This window comes from Stegodyphus dumicola, chromosome 11 (assembly GCF_044657685.1).
Source record: "Stegodyphus dumicola isolate Sdum_Otavi_A_Nest chromosome 11, ASM4465768v1".
NCBI lineage: Eukaryota > Metazoa > Arthropoda > Arachnida > Araneae > Eresidae > Stegodyphus > Stegodyphus dumicola.
The window spans coordinates 131,796,954-131,816,005 of NC_140778.1; positions in this window are offsets into that span (position 1 = coordinate 131,796,954).

Here is a 19,052-nt window from a genome sequence, read left to right on the forward strand (position 1 = left end):
ATAACTACTTCAACCTCCCACAAAATATCATCGACCTAATCAAACATAGAAATAGGAAAAGAAAATATTGGCATCTCTCTAGAGACCCCCGGGACAAAAGAGAAGTGAATTATCTAACACGCAGAATCTCGCAAGAAATTAAACATCATAGATCTGAAAAATGGGATGCTCTACTAGAAAATATTGAAATTCAGCCAAATACTGTCTGGAAAATAGCAAATTCTCTACGCAATAAAAACCCAAACTATAAATACCCTATCAACTATCAAGGTAACATCGCCTATTCCGAAGCTGAAATAGCTGAAGCTATGGCAGATGATCTAAGCAAAATTTTCGACCATCATACTGAAGATACCCCCCAAGATTACACCATCAACAATGAAGCCGAAGAAGTTAAACTTCAGCGCACCAGATCCTATATAAATTTCACTTCCACAGATGAAGTCACAGAGATTATCAAAAATCTTAAAAAGAAGAAAGCACGGGGCTTTGATAACATTAATAATGAAGCTATCCAAGCACTTCCTCAAAACTGCATTACCTTACTTTGCAATATTTTCAACGCCTGCATTCGGCTCTCTTACTTTCCAAAAATTTGGAAACACTCCCTAGTAATAATGATCTTAAAACCTGGAAAAAGCCCAAAAGAAGTCACTAGCTACCGTCCTATCAGTCTGCTCCCTACAATTAGTAAAATATATGAAAGAATTATTCTAAGAAGACTAAAGGATTACACAATAAATTTAAACCAAATTGATAATCAGCAATTTGGATTTAAGAAAGGACACTCAACTTCGCACCAAATACTAAATTTAATTGAACATGTTGCAGTTGAATTCCAAAAGAGGAATCCTGTTGCGGCATGCTACCTCGATTTCGAAAAAGCTTTCGATCGAGTGTGGCATGCTGGCCTTATTTACAAGCTATCTAAACTTCAAATTCCTACAAATCTTATTAAAATCATCATTTCTTATTTAGAAGATAGAACTTTTCAGGTGAGATGTGGAGATACTCTCTCTAATATAAAGAATATTTACAGAGGACTCCCTCAAGGCTCTGTCCTCTCTCCTACAAATTTCAATATTTACGCTTATGACATGCCAAGTCCAACCTCTGCTAAAATCCTCAAATATGCAGATGACACAGTGATTCTATCTAATTCAATAAACCCGCAGTATGCCATTGATAAACTTGACTCTCATGTTCAAAGAATATCTAACTGGTGCAAATTCTGGAAAATTAAATTAAACCCTTCAAAGTGCTGTATCGTCCTTTATCGCCGATATAAGAAAAACTACCCAATCAATATTAATATTAAAATTGACAATAATTTGATCCCACAAGCCAATAGCTACAAATACCTTGGAGTTTATATTGACAGCAAACTCACCTTCAAAGAACACATAAATTACATTTGCAATAAAGCAAATGCCGCCTTTATGGCTATTTACCCAATCATTGGAAGGAAATCCAAACTAAACCTCAATACTAAAAGGACTCTTTTCCTCACTTTAATAAGACCAATTCTTCTCTACGCCGCCCCTGCTTGGGCTACGGCAAACAAAACTAACAGGAAGAAACTCAGCGTTCTCCAAAATAAAATCCTCCGGGCAATGACAAACGCACCTTGGTTCGTTCGTAATAATCAACTTTATGAAGATCTAAACATCCCTGAATTTCAAGAAGCCATTCTTAGATCTACGCATAACTTCTTTGGAAATGTTGCAAACTCGCAGCATGATAACATCAGATCTCTCATAAACTACGACCCCACAGAGGAAAACGTTGTGAAAAGACCGCGAACGATACACCATAATACAAAATGGTAACTGTAAATATTGTATATATAATTTTATTTCATCATCTCTTCATTTATTCAAGATTTCACTCCTTGTTTCACTGTTCATTTCGTGTTGTTTACATTAGCTCAATGTTTATTTTGAAGCAGCAGTATCGCCGGTCAGTACTTGGGAGGGTGACCACCCAAGCACGCAGCGATCTGTGACCTTCCACTGCAAAGACGGACTTGTCAAAGAAAGGACTTTGTACACAATTGCCGTTGGACTTTGCATTTTACTTTGATTTAAGTGCTTTTACAGAATTATTGATTTTTTGACGTTTATAACTCGTTCGCGTGTCATCTCAATTTTATGGAATGCAATTGCAATCCGCACCAACGAATCGGATTCAAGACCTCTGGTCACATGACTTACTCCCACGTATCCCTGCTCATTACCGCCTCTCAACTGCACTAGAATAAAGCTCCAGGCACCACTCCTGTATGCTACGTTTTAATTGAACTTTAAATAGTTTTTCATACCTAAGATTACCCTGCTTTGCCACCAAAAGTTTCTCTTACCTAAGGGCACGGTGCTTACGCACCCTATTTTTAATAAAAGCTAATGGCTGAGGCCGGATAAATATTGGTCAATACTCTTTGCAGTAAATACCAAGAGTTAGAATGACGACTTGACTTGACTTGACTCAACATCAGTTCCAGCTCCCGCGCCATGAAGGAAGGAAGTCTCTTCAGCGAGCTGCCATATAATTGCTTATTACCATCTCTACCTGCAACCAAGATCTTCAAGCAAAGTTATCAATCTGTTCGCATAGAATCACATCTCCCGCAGATTTTTAAAATCTGCCTATGAATATTTTCAACGCGTTCATATTTATTATTAGCACTATCCTACACAAGCCACATGCCAATGAGCCTATTAATCTTAAAATCTTTCCTCTCCGCTTTCTGCTTTAGTGTTGTATTGTGTATAAAAATTTATAAAAACCAAAAAAAGTATAAAATATAAAATACAAAAAAAAAAAAAAAAAAAAAAATTATAAAACCTAAAAACTTAAAAAAATATTATGATTCTTAAGTTTTTATTATCTCATCTCTATCCCTAAACTTTCTTGAGCCAGTGGCTCCCTCTAGTGTGCATCAAGTAATTCACTTATGCAAAATTTTTTCTCATTTCTGCTCGCTTTTAGTAATTCTGATGAGGAGGTAAATGGTTTTGAACCATAGGAACTCCGTAATTTTCAAATCATTGGCATTGGCGGGCTGATGCGCGCCAAAGACTGTTATCATCGGTCATTAGGGACTGAATGTAATTCGTGTATTGTGATTGGAAGAACTGGTCACATGATGCCTTGATCTCATTTTGGAGAGCACGGAGTTGAATTTTTAGACCTGGATTCCTATTTCTTTGCCAAAGTCTCCGTACTTTATTCTTTTCTTTAATTTTGAAATCTCCGGAAGAAAAACTTCTACTCGCTTTGAGAATTGTGGAAGAAATGATCAAGTTGGATTTATAATTTCAGCATGGACTTTCAAATATCACAACTAAATAGTTTCTCCTTTTTAGTTACCTAAGACCACTTCAGATGGCGCCACATTATAGACTCAGCGTTCCTGCTCTGCCTTGCAAGAACTGTTACCCATTACGATTTGGTCATTCTCTACACCTGCCATGTTTCAGCCTCCTCCTCGCTGCCATGCGTTCTGCTGAATCTCCGGATTTTTTTTATGTCATGTGGCCTTATTTTATTATGCAGCTGATAGACCACGCTTCGCGCGATATTCCGGCGTTATTTGCACCGACCGACCGATTTGGTCAGAGTAAGAGAACTAATGATTAACGTTCAGAAAACGAGAATTAATAGAGTAAACGCTTTTAAAAAAGCGGAACTCTTCTGATATTAAACGATCTTCTAATATATTCGATCCGTGGTTTTGCCTGTTTTCTTTGTTGATAAACTGAGAATATAGAACGAAATTTATAAAAATAAATCACTGCCACTACGAATCTAAAATTTATGCTCTTGTACAAAAACATAAACAATTTTTAAAACCTCACTCTCAGACTGAGAAAGAGAATTTATGAAACTGTAATCCGACACATTCTCACGTATGCTTCCCCATCCTAGGCAAACTACACAGCAAACGAAATTAGCAAACTCCAAGTGCTTCAAAATAAGGTGCTAAGAATCATCACAAAAGCTCCTTCCAATGTTCGGAATAGGACTCTCCACTCCGACTTGAAAATAGGTACTATTCAGGACTACCTCAGCAGAATAAATAACTTTTTTAATAATATTTTCAATGTGAATCCCGCTAATTCCACGGACATTCTTATCTACGAAATCCTGGCTGAAGACAAAAACCTCCGCCCATTTGCCGCCCACCTCTTGAGTTCAGAATTCCAAGTTCCAGTTTTTCTGGTTTTCAAGCAGCATCGATCGGGGTCAGTTTCTGGGAGGGTAACCTCCCACGTGACTGGCTCCGGCGAATGAACAGTTAGTATTCGCGCTATCCTACACAGGTCACCAAAGTTTCTTTCTCCGGCCCCTGCTTGGCGGATTCCATCCAAGATGTAGCAGTACAGGAGCAAAGTGCTTCTTTTTCTCTCTCCAGCACACTTCTACCTTCACGAGAGAAAATTTCTTTCAGGTTTCCACTCTGTCAGGCCCCACATGGGATCACATCAGGAACTGGCAAGAGAGGGACTTTAATTTCCTGCTGAAAGCCAGTATAACCGCAAAGTTCTTAAACATGCGTTATTTTGTTTGCGTTAATAATCTAGAAGAGACGCCGTTCACTTCTAGGAAATCACGTTGGAAATTATATTAAACAAGCCTGGGTCTCGACCAAAGAGGTTAGAAGTCAAGGAGATGCCCTCCACACAGTCCAAGCGAAGCCAGATTGACGTGCTCTAACCACACCCAATTTTGTTCCCGGTAGTTCGCAAAATCTTCACGCCCTCTTTCCTTTACTTTCCTCGCCATTTCATTTTATTTCTACATTATAATATTGCTATAATTTCTACTTTATGTAATTGCAATAATTTCTACATTTTGTAATAGTGTTCTGTAATTAATGAATGCTAGCATTAAAATTCTGTAATTAATGAATGCTAGCAATATTAAAAGTATTGTGAACACAGAACAGTAACCATGTACTCAAACTATAATTTGATTATAATTTACTTATTCTAAGTATATATAATTCTCATATTTGTCATGTTGTAAATATTACTTATGTTTCGAAAAAACTTAATTCGAACAAACAATGACAGGAATATGTAAATTTAACGTTGTTATTTTAAAACTCACACAACAAATGTGATTAAAAATCAAATCCAGTTATTATATATTTACTTAAGCACAAAATAAAATGTATTTAAACTCATAAAAGGTAAGACCTGTAATGTAATCATGATCAGCTATTAAAGTAAACTGCTTTCTTTCTCATTGAAAGCTAGCCACGCCCCTCCCCTTGTTTACTTATCGTTTTGCCATTATATAGAAGTTAATTACGGATATCACTTTTACTATTATTAGAAAAAGGTAAATCTGAGAACTATATATGTTTCTTCGTGTACTTTGCACAAAGAAAATACTCAAACTCTTTCTTGAAGTCCATTGAAATACACATTTCGATTATTCTACTTGTTATGCATGTTCTAAAACATTCTTTTACATGTACATGAAGTAGGGAATGTAGACATTATTTCGCTGTAACAATTCAGTGCCTTGTAGGCCTTTCAGATCTACGCATACAAAATCAGAAAAAACACTGAGAACTTGAAACCAGCTGGCGTTTTACCTCACTTCGGTTAATATGGTAATGGTTTCCTTGCCCTCACGTGGCGTGACTTTTCCTTTCCCTGGCTTCACTTTCTTTGTACTGCAATAGCAGAGACGCCATCTCCATATATTCTAACCTCCTTGGTAATAAATCCGTATTACATGGAACCAAGGAGGTTAGAACACATGGAGATGGCGTCTCTGCTATTGCAGTACGAAGAAAGTGAAGCCAGGGGGGAAGTATAAAAGCCAAGCCAAGTGAGGGCAAGAAAACGATTATCTTATTAAGAAAAGTGAGGTAAAACGCCAGCCGGGTTCAAGTTCTGCTGAACAACGGAGGGGAGTGGCTAGCTCTCCATGGAAAGGAAAACAGTTTATTTTAATGTCTGATCATAATTACATTACAGGTATTGGTATGAATTGAGGTATCTATGAGTACATAGTCCTGGGGACTTTTACTCAGAAATTATTTACCCTGCGGGGTACGTCTTAGTGAGAATTAAAGTGGAAAGTTTCTGGTGAAAACATCGTCGCATGGGTGGCGCCATCTATTGGAATATCAGGAAGTAACAAGAAGTAAAATTTTGAACTTAGTTTTCCTCTTCTGCGAAATCAAGAGCAATCTTCACTGCTAAGAAAGCGATAGAAAGTTTTTCTGTACTGGATTTAGCGAATTAATATTAACTGCAACATCGTTCATATCTTGAATGAATTTGAAAACTTTAGGATTTGAAAAAACTTGGGATATTGGATTATCATTATCTGCTGGGATCTTCTGCTGTTTAAAGACGGCGCTGAATGGGATGTTTCTTTGAATTTCTTTAATTTCAGTTTCAGATTTAGATGCGAGTGCTGGGAAATCTTTAAGATTTGGAATCTCTTGGGTTTTCTCTGCAGGTTTAGGAGTTTGAAAACGCTTTTTATAAATCGGGCAACCACGGTAGGACGATACATGCTCCCCACGGCAAAAATAGCAGATGGGTTTTTCTCCACGTTTTAAAGAGCAAGTATTAGATCTGTGATTCTGGGAACATTTACAACATATTTCTTTTTTATAGCAATTCGCCTGTGAATGTCCATAGCTCTGACACTTGAAGCATTGAATTGGTCTTTTAGTTTTAGGTGCATATTTCTCAATAGTGATATTGAAGTTAAAAATATTATTTAAGTTGTAAATCGCTTCTGCTAATTTATTCCTTTCAAGTTCAATGAAGTATATGGGTAATTTTATGATACCACTTTCTATTCTCTTTGTGAACTGTTTAACTTTTAGTACTGGGAATTTTCTAAGTTTTAGGTCTTCAAATATTGCAGTTTCTGAGATGCTTCTGGGCATATTTTTTAGAATGACTTTAATGTTAGTTTTGGAATAAAGTTGATACGTATGGAATTCTATGCATGATTTCTTTAGAAATTCGATGGCGCTGTTGTAATCCTCTTCGGACCAAGGACCAAGGTGTTTGAATTACGGAGTACCTTTGCAATTAAATGCAATTACCTCCACATCTTCGTTCAGAAAATTGGAATGATTAAGAGAAAGCAGTAGCTAAAGTTTGTGAAAGAAGCAGTTAAGCAAAAAATCAAGATTCGATAAGAGTCCTCTTGTTTGGACACAGGAGGAAAGAGCAAGCATTGATCACAATGGAGGGTGTTTAGCCCCCCGTCGCGAGTCAACTGCTTGTTCTCAGATACAATACGCTGAGCGTGAATGGTTGCCATGGAAACGAAACAGCTGATGGAGAGAGGCGCGGAAAAACCGGGCCCCGGGAAAGGTAAGGTATTCAAGCTTTTAGCTAAGAGCCTTGGGATGGTCGGGGTGGGGGGACGAGGTCATTGACCGAAGAAGGCGAAAGAGTCGAAAAAGCGCTTGCTGTTTGAGTAGCCAAGAACCGAAGGGTGAAATTGTAAGAAATGCAGCTTGTATTGCAGAGATGAAGCTTTAGCTAGGGAGAAATGATTTAATAATTTTTGAGTAGCAGATGGATATTAACATTTGAGGTATTAGTTTTTTAGGGATTAAAATATTTTAAAGAGTAATAAGCTTTTAAAGATTTAAGAGTTTAGTGATTAAGATATTTAAAGAATTATATGTCATTTGATTCTACATTCTTCCGGCAGCAGAGGTCTTGGCAAGAGTGGGTATTAAATAAAAATAGCAGCACGGTGATGGATTCGCGAAAAGCTATGCCAGATTAGGTCTGGGGGTTATGTTTAGTTAAATGTAGCTGGGTTAGGCCCATGAAGTACTGATAGTTTAGCCAGATGAGGTTCCCCGATCAAGCAAACAAACCCTTTTAGGCCGCCTAGGGAAGATGTTATAAGACCTGTCCATGACAGCCCTAGGTCTTTTAGCAGAACTAGGTTCAGCTGGATTGTAGGCAGGAATGTTATGCAAGACCGGGTTGCTAATCTGTTCAATTCTATTGAAAAATTTTGCCGAAATGTGCTTGAAATAAGCATCCAGGGGAAGAATTTTGAGGTCAGAATGTAGTACTTCATTGCGTACATACCAGTGAGCATTAGTTAGGATGCGAAGCGTGACGTTTTGGAAAACTTGAATCTTCTTAAGATGTGAATTAGCTGCTGTGGCCCAGATAGGTGCTGCGTAAGTCAGGATTGGCATGATGGTGCTTGTATAGAGTAGAAGCTTGTTACGGAGAGATAGGTGGCTGGCTCTGGATATTAATTGCATTAGTTGATTCCTGGTGGTTTTAGCTTTACTTATTGCGTATGAAATATGGACGCCCCAGATTAGCTTCGCATCCAGATAAACTCCGAGATATTTGTAGTAGTCCACCCAAGGTACATTTTCATTGTAGAGCTTGAGTGGTTGGAGTTGGCTGTGAACATTCCTTTTTCTGGAAAAGAAAACGGTGGCAGCACTTTTTGCAACATTAATTTTGATCTTCCAGTCAACGAGCCAGGACTCTAAATCTGACAGGTATTGCTGGAGATGATGCAAAGTGTGGTGAAGAGTTGAGTGTTGTGAAATAATGGCAGTGTCGTCTGCATAAAGTGCAAGATCGACAGTGGGTAATTGTGGAATGTCGTTGACATACAGGTTAAAAAGATACGCGCTAATTATTCCTCCCTGATGGACCCCAGCCAGGATAGGGCGGGGGGAAGAGAGAGAATTTTTAACTTTGACACAGAAATGTCGATTATTTAGGTAGGAGTGCATTAGTCGCACAAAGTCAGCCGAAAGTCCAAGTCGCATGAGCTTGTATATTATGCCGATGTGCCAACACCTGTCGAATGCCTTTGCTACATCTAAATAAACAATAGCAGTTGGCATTCTATTGCGAGCACCCGTATGAATGATTTCCACTACTCTCAGTAGCTGGGCCTGAGTGGAGTGTTTAGCTCGAAAACCGAATTGTTGTGGGATAATTATATTTCGGTTTCGGCAGAAATCTTTCAGGTGTCTAAGCAATATTGTTTCGTAAAGTTTACTAAGAGAGGACAGGAGGCTGATCGGCCTGTAATTTTGAGGGACTTTTGGGTCCGAAGCAGGTTTTAGAATAGGAATTACGCAAGCCTTTTTCCAGCTATCAGGATAATATTTTAGCCTAAGCGTAGTATTAAACAAAAATGCTAGGTAAAATATGATTTTAACTGGGAGGTTTTTAATCATGCGATTGTTAATATTATCCAGGCCGGGTGCCTTTTTGGGGGTTAAGTCACGTATTATATATGCTAACTCGGACATTGTTGTTTTAATGGGTTCTTCTGAATCAGGGGCTGTGTCTAGGAAATTATTAACCTGTATTTGGACCTCTCGCCCATGCGGAGTGCAGGTATCGAACAGAGGCCCAGTATTTGGTGAAAATTGTTCCTGTAGACTGTCAGCAAGGCGTTCAGCCTTGTCTGTGTCTGTGATTGCCATCCGGTTATTAACCGTGCCCATTAGGGGGGGAATGTCATTTTTTGGTTTGCGTAGCCGAGCGCTAGCTTCCCAAAGGCTATTATTTGTGGTCTTTAAGGACCTAAGATAAGAGTTAAATTTATCATCAGAATACCTTTTGATGTCAGATTTAATCTCGTTCTGGAGTCTTCGTAGTTGTGTTCTGGTAGTTTCAACTCGGGTTCTTTGCCAATCTCTACGAAGACGGTTTTTAATTTTGATTTTATCTTTAATGTAGGCCGGGAGTTTGGAATAATTTGGTCTAAATTTAGGGAATGAGGCCGTATGAAATGCACTTTTAATTGTGCTAGTAAGTTGCTCAATAGAGTTATCAACTTCTTGATTATTGCTAATTTTGAGGGGGGGAAGATTTTTTGAATTCAAAATATGCCGGAAATTGTCCCAATTAGTGGAGACTTGCGCCGGTAAATTTTGATAAATTTTGACACAGTTAAGGGTAAGGTGAACCGGGTAGTGGTCACTTGACAATTCCGGAATCACTTGTATCGAATGATCTAACGGTATATTTTTGAACAGAGCCAAATCAATAATAGATGGAGCACCTATGCCTCCAGGTAACTGATAATGCGTAGGTACTCCTGGCGCAATAATTTGGATGTGGGCGCCCTGAGCCCAGTTTTTTAATTTATCACCATAGTTATTGGAAGTGACGCAATCCCAACTTCTATGGCGGGCATTAAAATCTCCTGCAATAATCATGTTATTTAAGACTCCGCTAAGTTTTTTAAGGTCAGGAAGAAAGTTTGGTCCCTTTCTTGGAGGCATATAGCAGGACGCTACTGCTATGGGGGGTAAATTTTGAATATAAATTTGGACGATAGTTGCTTCAAGAGCCTCCATGTGCGGAGTTGGAATTCTACTGTGTTTGACAGTGCGTTTTACATAAATAGCAGTGCCACCACTAGCGCGAATAGCGTCACTGTTACTAGCCGCTCTATCATTGCGGTAGCAGTAATAATTAGGAATATTTGCGCTATGTTCCTCAACCAGATGAGTTTTCTGAACAAGGAAGAGGTCCACAGCATGCTCACTGATATAGTCCCGTAATTCATGAATTTTGGGAAGAACGCCGTTCGCATTCCAGAAGCCGATGAGGAGATTGTCTCTATTTGAGGCGTTGAATGTTGCAGTTTAAGATGTGAGAGCACAGTAGCTTTCAAAGATGTAGAATGCTCTTTCTGGTCCAGAAGTAGCAGATTTTAGTTGTGGTAGGGCCTTCCGGAATGCTGCTAGCAACAGATTCTGTTCGATTCCAAACTCCCTTGATATTTGAAAGACACTCCTGAGTGTGTCTGTACAGGAGTTGTCGTCCGGGGCTGCAGTTGGGGCTAGAACCTGGGCCGGTGGTTTCTCCAGCGCAGGAACAGTCACAGGAACAGTAGAGATGGTTGGTGCTGCTGCGTTACTAGCAGGAACGGACGTTCTTCCGGGATTTGTACGCTTGTTAGCTACTACTGATGAGAATAAGGGGGCCGTGCTGCTAAATGGAGTAGGAGCGGGAGCGGGTACAAAATTTTGTTTCCCGGCACCTGGGATTTTCGAAACGGGATTAGGTGGGATCCTCTGTTTCTGGGTCTTGTTAGCTGGATTCCTTGGACAGTGGTTCCAGTTCGCCGCATGTCCTCCTGAGCAGTTTGCACAGACGTTGGGCTCCTCAAATGGCTTGGGGCAGTCCCGGGCAAAGTGAGGTCCGGCGCATCGCAGACATCTAACTGGAAGCGTGCAGACAGCACTGGAATGAAAAAATCCTTGGCATCTCCAGCATTGGGAGACCTTTCCTTTGCGGCCACGGTGTTTTTCGACTTGGATGTCCATGCCGAAAATTTGTGTCTCCTCGAAGATGTCATATACACTGATGGTCGGGTTTAGTTGTATGAGAAACAGAGGCATTGGGTGCCGGGATTTGTAACGTCTTAACTGCGTTACACTAATCACGCTGTAACCCATCAGAGAGAGTTCAGATTTTATTTCCTCCGTCTCAGTTTTCACCGGGAAACCCCGAATGATAACTTTGAGGGGACGATCCTGCTTCAGATGGAATGATTTGTATTCCGCGCCCTGATTTCTCAGGACGTGGTCTACAGATCGATACTCCTCTTCAGAGGTTACCGTGATTCGTAGATAGTGGCCTTTCATTCGGCATTGTGCTTTTGGTACAGTTCTCTGTACGACTTTGACTAAGAATTTCCAGTCTTTCGGAACGACAAAAAAGTGCGGAATATTCTTAGCGGGAGGGGGAGGGGGAGGCCCGCTTTCGCTCCACTCCGATGTTTCTTCCTGAAGTTCTCCTTCCTCTAGTGAGGGGGGGGAGGCAGAACTGGTTTTTTCACTCCTCTCGCTCCAAGATGGAGGCGAAGAGGAAGTGGCTTCCTTTGAACTTTGCTTATCATGCTCTTTATCTAGGTCTTTTAGAGATGACTTTTTGGCTATAAGGTGTTTAGAAGGCATTGAAAATCCTTCGGAGTCGACTTTCGGCTTTTTTTGGGGTGGTTGTTTGGCTGACATTTTAGCTTTAGTAGGGGTTGTTTTTGGCGTATTATTTGATGTTTTTTTAGGAGATTTCGGATTATATTTTTCACGATGATCAAAAATTAGTTTAGCAGGTTTGATAATAGTATTTTTAACACTGCTATTAGAATTATTGTTATTTTTCTCAGATTGTGGCATCTTTTTGACAGATTTTGAGATAACATCCAATTGAGAATCACTATCTGGGGGGTTTTCGCATGCGCGAAAAAGTTTTTGAAAGCACTCTTCTTCAGTGCTTGGGATTGCGAATAGGGGGAGATTCATCTGAATTTTGGCTTTCATCTGAATTTCATATTCGTTTTTTAGGATTTTAGTACTTAAGATTTTCTGTAGATCAATCCAATCTAATTCAACTTGCGTGATGACTATTGGTGAAATTTTTATTTCAGATTTATGATAAGTTTTAACTTCAGTAGTTTCATTATTTTCTTCATCATTTAAAGGTTCGAATCTGTTGTTTTGTTCTATTTCTTCTTTTTCGCTAGGTTTTAGATTAGGTTTGCATGTTTTTGAGAGAATTGACCAATTTTGTTCTGAATTATTATCTGCTTCTGGAAGTGTTAAATTGTTATAAACTTCTTTGATGGAGTCCACTAATTCTTCGTGTTCTTTCACATTTTCTGCGTAATCTTTCTCGTCCATCGATCCGGTGTCCATTAAGTTTGATTGTTTAATCATACGCTCTTGGGATTTATTTAAGATTTCAGTTAGGGCTCCGTTTCTGAGTATTTGATATTTGGGATCTTTATCTAATTCAGTTCCGAGTCCTTGCAATAAGTTACCGAAAATATGTTTATACTTTTCCGTGGTGTCGCGAAAGTGCTGGGGGAGTTACTTTTCTTTATTCTTTTAGGCTGCTGCAATTTAGTTTCTAAGCTGGAGGGTTTTAGAAAATCTTTAAATTTTAATTTTACGCTATTCTTAGATGAGTTGGAATAATCTGAGTCGTGATCCATGTCGCTGTCGCGCCTATTCCAAAAACGATCTGGGGGTTTTTTGGCCGCCATGAGGAGAGAAAGCAAAAATACTTACAGAGCAAATCAGGATGCGTGCGTCGCCCAGCGACGCTAACCTCTGAAAAGTGACATTACAGATCTTACCTTTTATGTGTTTAGCAACATTTTATTTTATGCTCAATTAAATATATAATAACTGGATTTGATTTTTAGTCACATTTGCTGTGTGAGTTTTAAAATAACAACGTAAAATTTACATATTTCTATCATTGTTTATTCAAATTAAGTTTTTTCGAAACATAAGTAATATTTATAACATGAAAAATTTATAAGTATAATTTGAAATACTTAGAATAAGTAAATTATAATCAAATTATAGTTTGAGTACATGGTTCCTGTTCTGTGTTCACAATACTTTTAATGCTAGCATTCATTAATTACAGAACACAATTACAAAATGTAGAAATTATTGCAATTACATAAAGTAGAAATTATAGCAATATTATAATGTAGAAATAAAATGAAATGGCGAGGAAAGTAAAGGAAAGAGGACATGAAGAATCTGCGATCCTTTACTACTACTAGGAAAAAAACTGAGTGTGGTTAGAGCAGGTCAATCTTTCCCAGCCACGACTACTAATGGCACGCTTCCCCGCTTTTTTGGCTTCACTTGGACCGCGTGGTGGGTATCTCCATCAGTTCTAACCTCCTTGCATGGAACCAAGGAGGTTAGAATACATGGAGATGCTAATCTAATCTAATCGGTATCTATTACAAAATTGGCCTTGGCTACAACGAGCCTTAATCCAATCGGTTTAGATCATGCCATACGGCCAGTTGATTAGAGAGAATAGTGGTGCAATACGCACCCGCACAGAGGCGAAAAAATTCAAAAGGATAAAAATCCTGCGATTTTAAGTAAAAACAAAATGAGCAGTGGCTGTCCGAGCGGCGAAACGTTTCTGCGTTTACTCCTGAATTTCTTCGCTCACCCACCAAGGTCGTCATTCGTCGAGGCCAGTCACGAGGGTGGTCACCCACCCAAGTGCTGACTCTCCGGTTGCTGCTTGAAAAGAAGCCAAAAGTTGCCCTGCACGCAGTCCAAATGAAGCCAAAAAAGGGGGAAAGCATGCCCTTAGTAGTCGTGGCTTAGAAAGATTGACGTGCTCTAACCACACCCAATTTTGTTTCTGGTAGTCGTAAAGGATCGCAGATTCTTCAGGTACTCTTTCCTTTACCTTTCTCGCCATTTCAATTTATTTCTACATTATGTAATTAATATAATTTCTAATTTATGTAATCGCAATAATTTCTACATTATGTAATTGCATGCTGTAATTAATGAATGCTAGCATTAAAAGTATTGTGAACACAGAACAGTAACTATGTACTCAACTATGTACTTGATTATAATTTACTTTTTCTAAGTATATATAATTCTCAAATTTTTCATGTTATAAATATTACTTATGTTTCGAAAAAACTTAATTCGAACAAACAATGACAGGAATATGTAAATTTAACGTTGTTATTTTAAAACTCACACAACAAATTTGACTAAAAATCATATCCAGTTATTATATATTTACTTGAGCACAAATTAAAATGTAGTTAAACACATAAAAGGTAAAACCTGTAATGTAATTATGATCAGACATTAAAGTAAACTGTTTTCTTTTCCATGGAGAGTTAGCCACGCCCCCTCCACTTCTTTACTTATCGTTTTGCCTTCTCATATAAGTTAATTACGAATATCAGTTTTATTATTACTATGAAGAGGTAAATATGAGAACTATATATGTTTCTTCGTGTACTTTACACAAAGAAAATACTCAAACTCTTTCTTGAAGGCCATTGAAACACACATTTCGATTATTCTACTTGTTTATAAGCACGTTTTAAAACATTCTTTTACATGGACATGAAGTCAGAAATGTAGACATTATTTCGCTGCAACAATTCTGTGCCTTTCACATCTACGCATACAAAATCAGAAAACACACTGAGAACTTGAAACCAGCTGGCGTTTTACCTCACTTTCCTTGATGAGATAATCGTTTTCTTGCCCTCACGTGGCGTGGCTTATTTCCTTCCCCCTGCTTCACTGTCTTTGTACTCCAATAGCAGGGACGCCATCTCCATGTATTCTAACCTCCTTGCATGGAACTGATGGAAATCATCATCATCATCATCCATATTGCCGGCATTTTGCTGCTTTTACGCAATGTTTCCGGCTCATGATACTTAGGCCCAAAGGGCGCATGACGGTAGGAAGCAATGACAATTGAAAGGAGGCGTCAGTAGTGCGAAGAGAGGGTGACAGCATGACATCACAAGTCCATTTAAACACACAGAGGAAGCTCAGAACCAGGAGAGGCAAAGCGCCATCTACGCGATAAACTTCGCGAAAGCCACTGAAAACTGCAAACCAGAATCTCGACTCTGGGGTATCTTAGGTACATACATAAGCTGGCGTTATTATTAGCTTTACTAGCTTACTATAAGTTGGCTTTGGGTGAGCGGACCTACCTAAGCCTCCCAGGACAAAGATCTGAATTCAGCGAAACATCGTACTTTGGTATCATTTTATGTTCCAGATACATTTTAACCACAATGATAGTGGTGGTTACTTCCAAAAAATTTATAGCTTTATATTTATTAGTTTTTCGATGTACTCAGCCTGAAATGTTTAGGTTCTACAGTTTTGCTCAGTACGCAAAACTTTGCGACATATGAAATTGTTCAAATGCTGAATAAGCGAGATACATGTCATTTTGAACTTCGAGCGTTATACTGGTTTGCAATAGACGGTGTATTAGCCTACTCTTGCCAGTTCCTCGATATATCCCATGTCAGGCCTAAAGGTTGTGACGGCAAACGTGTAGGACGTACTGAAGTTACTCTCCTGATTTTCGCAGATCTGTCCCAGTCCAGTAGGCGGACGGAGATTGCACTTTACTTTTTTCTTACCTTCGGGTAGTTAAAATGTCCTTTTTTAGGACAGTCGGCGATACTGATGAAGACATTACGGAACCGGATCAACGGACTTATGATTTTAAGGATACGGAATTCTCAGAAAAACCTTCAAATAGCAAACAGAAACTTCCTTTAAAGTTGAATGACTTTTTGAGCCCGCCTGAGACGAAAAAGAATAAGAAAAAGAAAACTTCGCATGAGGGGAAAAATGATGAACCATCACAGGAGAGAAGCATGATACAAAATACGGAAAACGTTAAACCCACTGAATCAGCAATGTATAAAATCGATTTACATGACCAAGAAAGGGAAAGACAAATCTCAGCACTAATAAAAGAACACGGAGTTAGCAATCTTCTGGAAATTCTTAAGCACGGGAAAACTCCCGAAACCCTTACGGATGAATGGATCTCTCCCAAGAAAACTGCGAAGATTCCGAAAGAAACTGCGTCTATGGAAATCATCACCGAAAATTAAGAAAAAGAAGATATAAAGACTTAGAAGAAAAAGAAGATATTGAAAATAACATGGAGACCACCAGTGAAACGGAAATTCCACCACCAATTGTATTTACACAAAAAGTTAATTGGATGGAGATAAGAGAGCTACTTTTAACGGTATGCTCGGATGAATTCGAAGCAGAAACGAAAATGCAATCTATTTATGTGAAAGTCAAAACTCCCAACGAATATAGAGCTGCCACACGCTTACTACATGCCAGGAATATACCCTTTCACACATATAGACTCGAAAGTGAAAAATCATTGAAAGTGATATTAAAAAATCTACCGGCCAGCATGCAAGAAGAACTGATCAAAGATGATCTTGAAAGACGTAAATTCCCAGTCTTGAAGGTGAAACAATTCACACGCAGCCCAAAATTTAATCTCGAAAAATTACCTATTTTCCTAATTGAATTGAAGAAAAGCAAAGCAGGATATGCCATTTATCATCTTGACAATATGTTCAATATGAACATAAAAATTGAAAAATATCAACCAAAGAAAAGAATTATTCAATGCTTTCGCTGCCAGGAATACGGACATTCCCAACATTTATGCACGAAACCGGAACGATGCTGTAAGTGCGGAGCACACCATCGAAGCAAACTATGCCCATTAAAACCGGAAGAAAAGCCAACATGTATTTTCTGCTCGAAGCAACATGTATCCTCATATCGTGGATGTGAGGTTTATCAGAAAAAATTCGAAAAGAAAAAACCTGTACCAAGTGCACCAAAATTTAGAAATAACAACGAAGATTTTCCTCCTCTCCCGACAAGAACTGATAATGGAAACACTCAAAACGCCGAATCGAGTCGTAATAGAAGTAGAAACATCCAACCTCCGCCTGAAGATCTTAATGAAGCAATAGAATGGATCAAAGACCCCAAAATCAATAACTTATTAAGTAACATCATCAATCATATAAGAAAAATAAGAACAGCGAAGAACTCTGCTGAAAAGTTTATGCTAGGATTTCAAGCAGTCATTTCGATAATAAAGTTCGCCGAGGATTCTGATTAACTTCAAGTATCACAGTTAAAAATATTATCTGAAAAATTCTATTCATTAACGCCATGAACCTCTCTTTTAACTTTTGGCTTCTTTTCAAGCAGCAACCGGAGAGTCAGCACTTGGGTGGGTGACCACCCTCGTGACTGGCCTCGACGAATGACGACCTTGGTGGGTGAGCGAAGAAATTCAGGAGTAAACGCAGAAACGTTTCGCCGCTCGGACAGCCACTGCTCATTTTGTTTTTGCTTAAAATCGCAGGATTTTTATCCTTTTGAATTTTTTCGCCTCTGTGCGGGTGCGTATTGCACCACTATTCTCTCTAATCAACTGGCCGTATGGCATGATCAAAACCGATTGGATTAAGGCTCGTTGTAGCCAAGGCCAATTTTGTAAAAGATACCGATTAGATTAGATTAGGTTGTGATTCCGTCGAGTGATTTTCTCCCGTGGAGGTGCCTCTGAAAGGGGAAAGAAAGTGAAGCACCTTGCCACTCGAAGTTATCTTGTAACTTGTGGCTTCCTTCAGCGACTAATACCGACTACTTCGAGTCTTGACTGGTACATCAGTGCCAATGCCAATGATTTCAAATTACGGAGTGCCTATGGTTTAAAACCATTCATCTCCTCATCAGAATTAGATAGAGTAAGCAGAAATAAGAACATTGCATTAGTTTACGTGATGCAAGCTAGAGTGAGCCACATATGTTTGAGAAGGGTAGGGATAGAGATAAATATAAACAATTAATAAAATGAAATTTTAATTTTTACAATCATTTTTCAAAATCATTTTTCTTTTTTTGTACTTTTAACATTTTTTCTTTTTTTAAAATTTTTTTAATAGTTTTTTATACACAAACACTAAAGCAAAAAGCGGATAGGAAATTTTTTTACGGTTAATAAGCTTAATGGCATGTGGCTCGATGTAATCAGGCAAATATAGCAAGGTAATCACGAGAAAATATTCAAGGCAGAAGTAAATTCTGCAGGAAGATGTGATTTTTAAAATAACAGATTGATAATTATGTAAAAGGCCACTTTTCTGGTTTGGTGTGAGCAAATTATAGCGAGGACGGATGAGCTGTTGGCATATTATGGCACCGTAACAAGAGACATCGTTCCTTGATGGCATCCTTGAACGAGATGTTCATTGCCACGGTCATCTGGACTGGAGTGTCCTATCCCCATCGATGCTTGAGTCCCTTTTTGATCATTGTTTTCGTGATGCGTGCAAGGCACATCTTACGTTGATACATTGGTTCTACTACACCCGCAGTTACAGGCATATCTTACGTTTCCCGAAGAGTAATTATTATGATCTTTTCTATGTGATAGTCCTGGATAAAGCATTAAAGTTGTAAAATGTGCAATAATTCGCTGACAGCATGACATTAGCAATTGAAAGGCCATTGCAGGAGGTTCAAATTGTAACTTCAGGAGTACTTCGGGGGCACCATTCAGTGACAAGAGATATAGCGTTCTTTACTGATGATATCCGAGCGGGAACTGGGCGATCCAATCAGATCCGAGCAAGTATGGCTGGAGTAGCGCGCGAAGCGCGCTGTT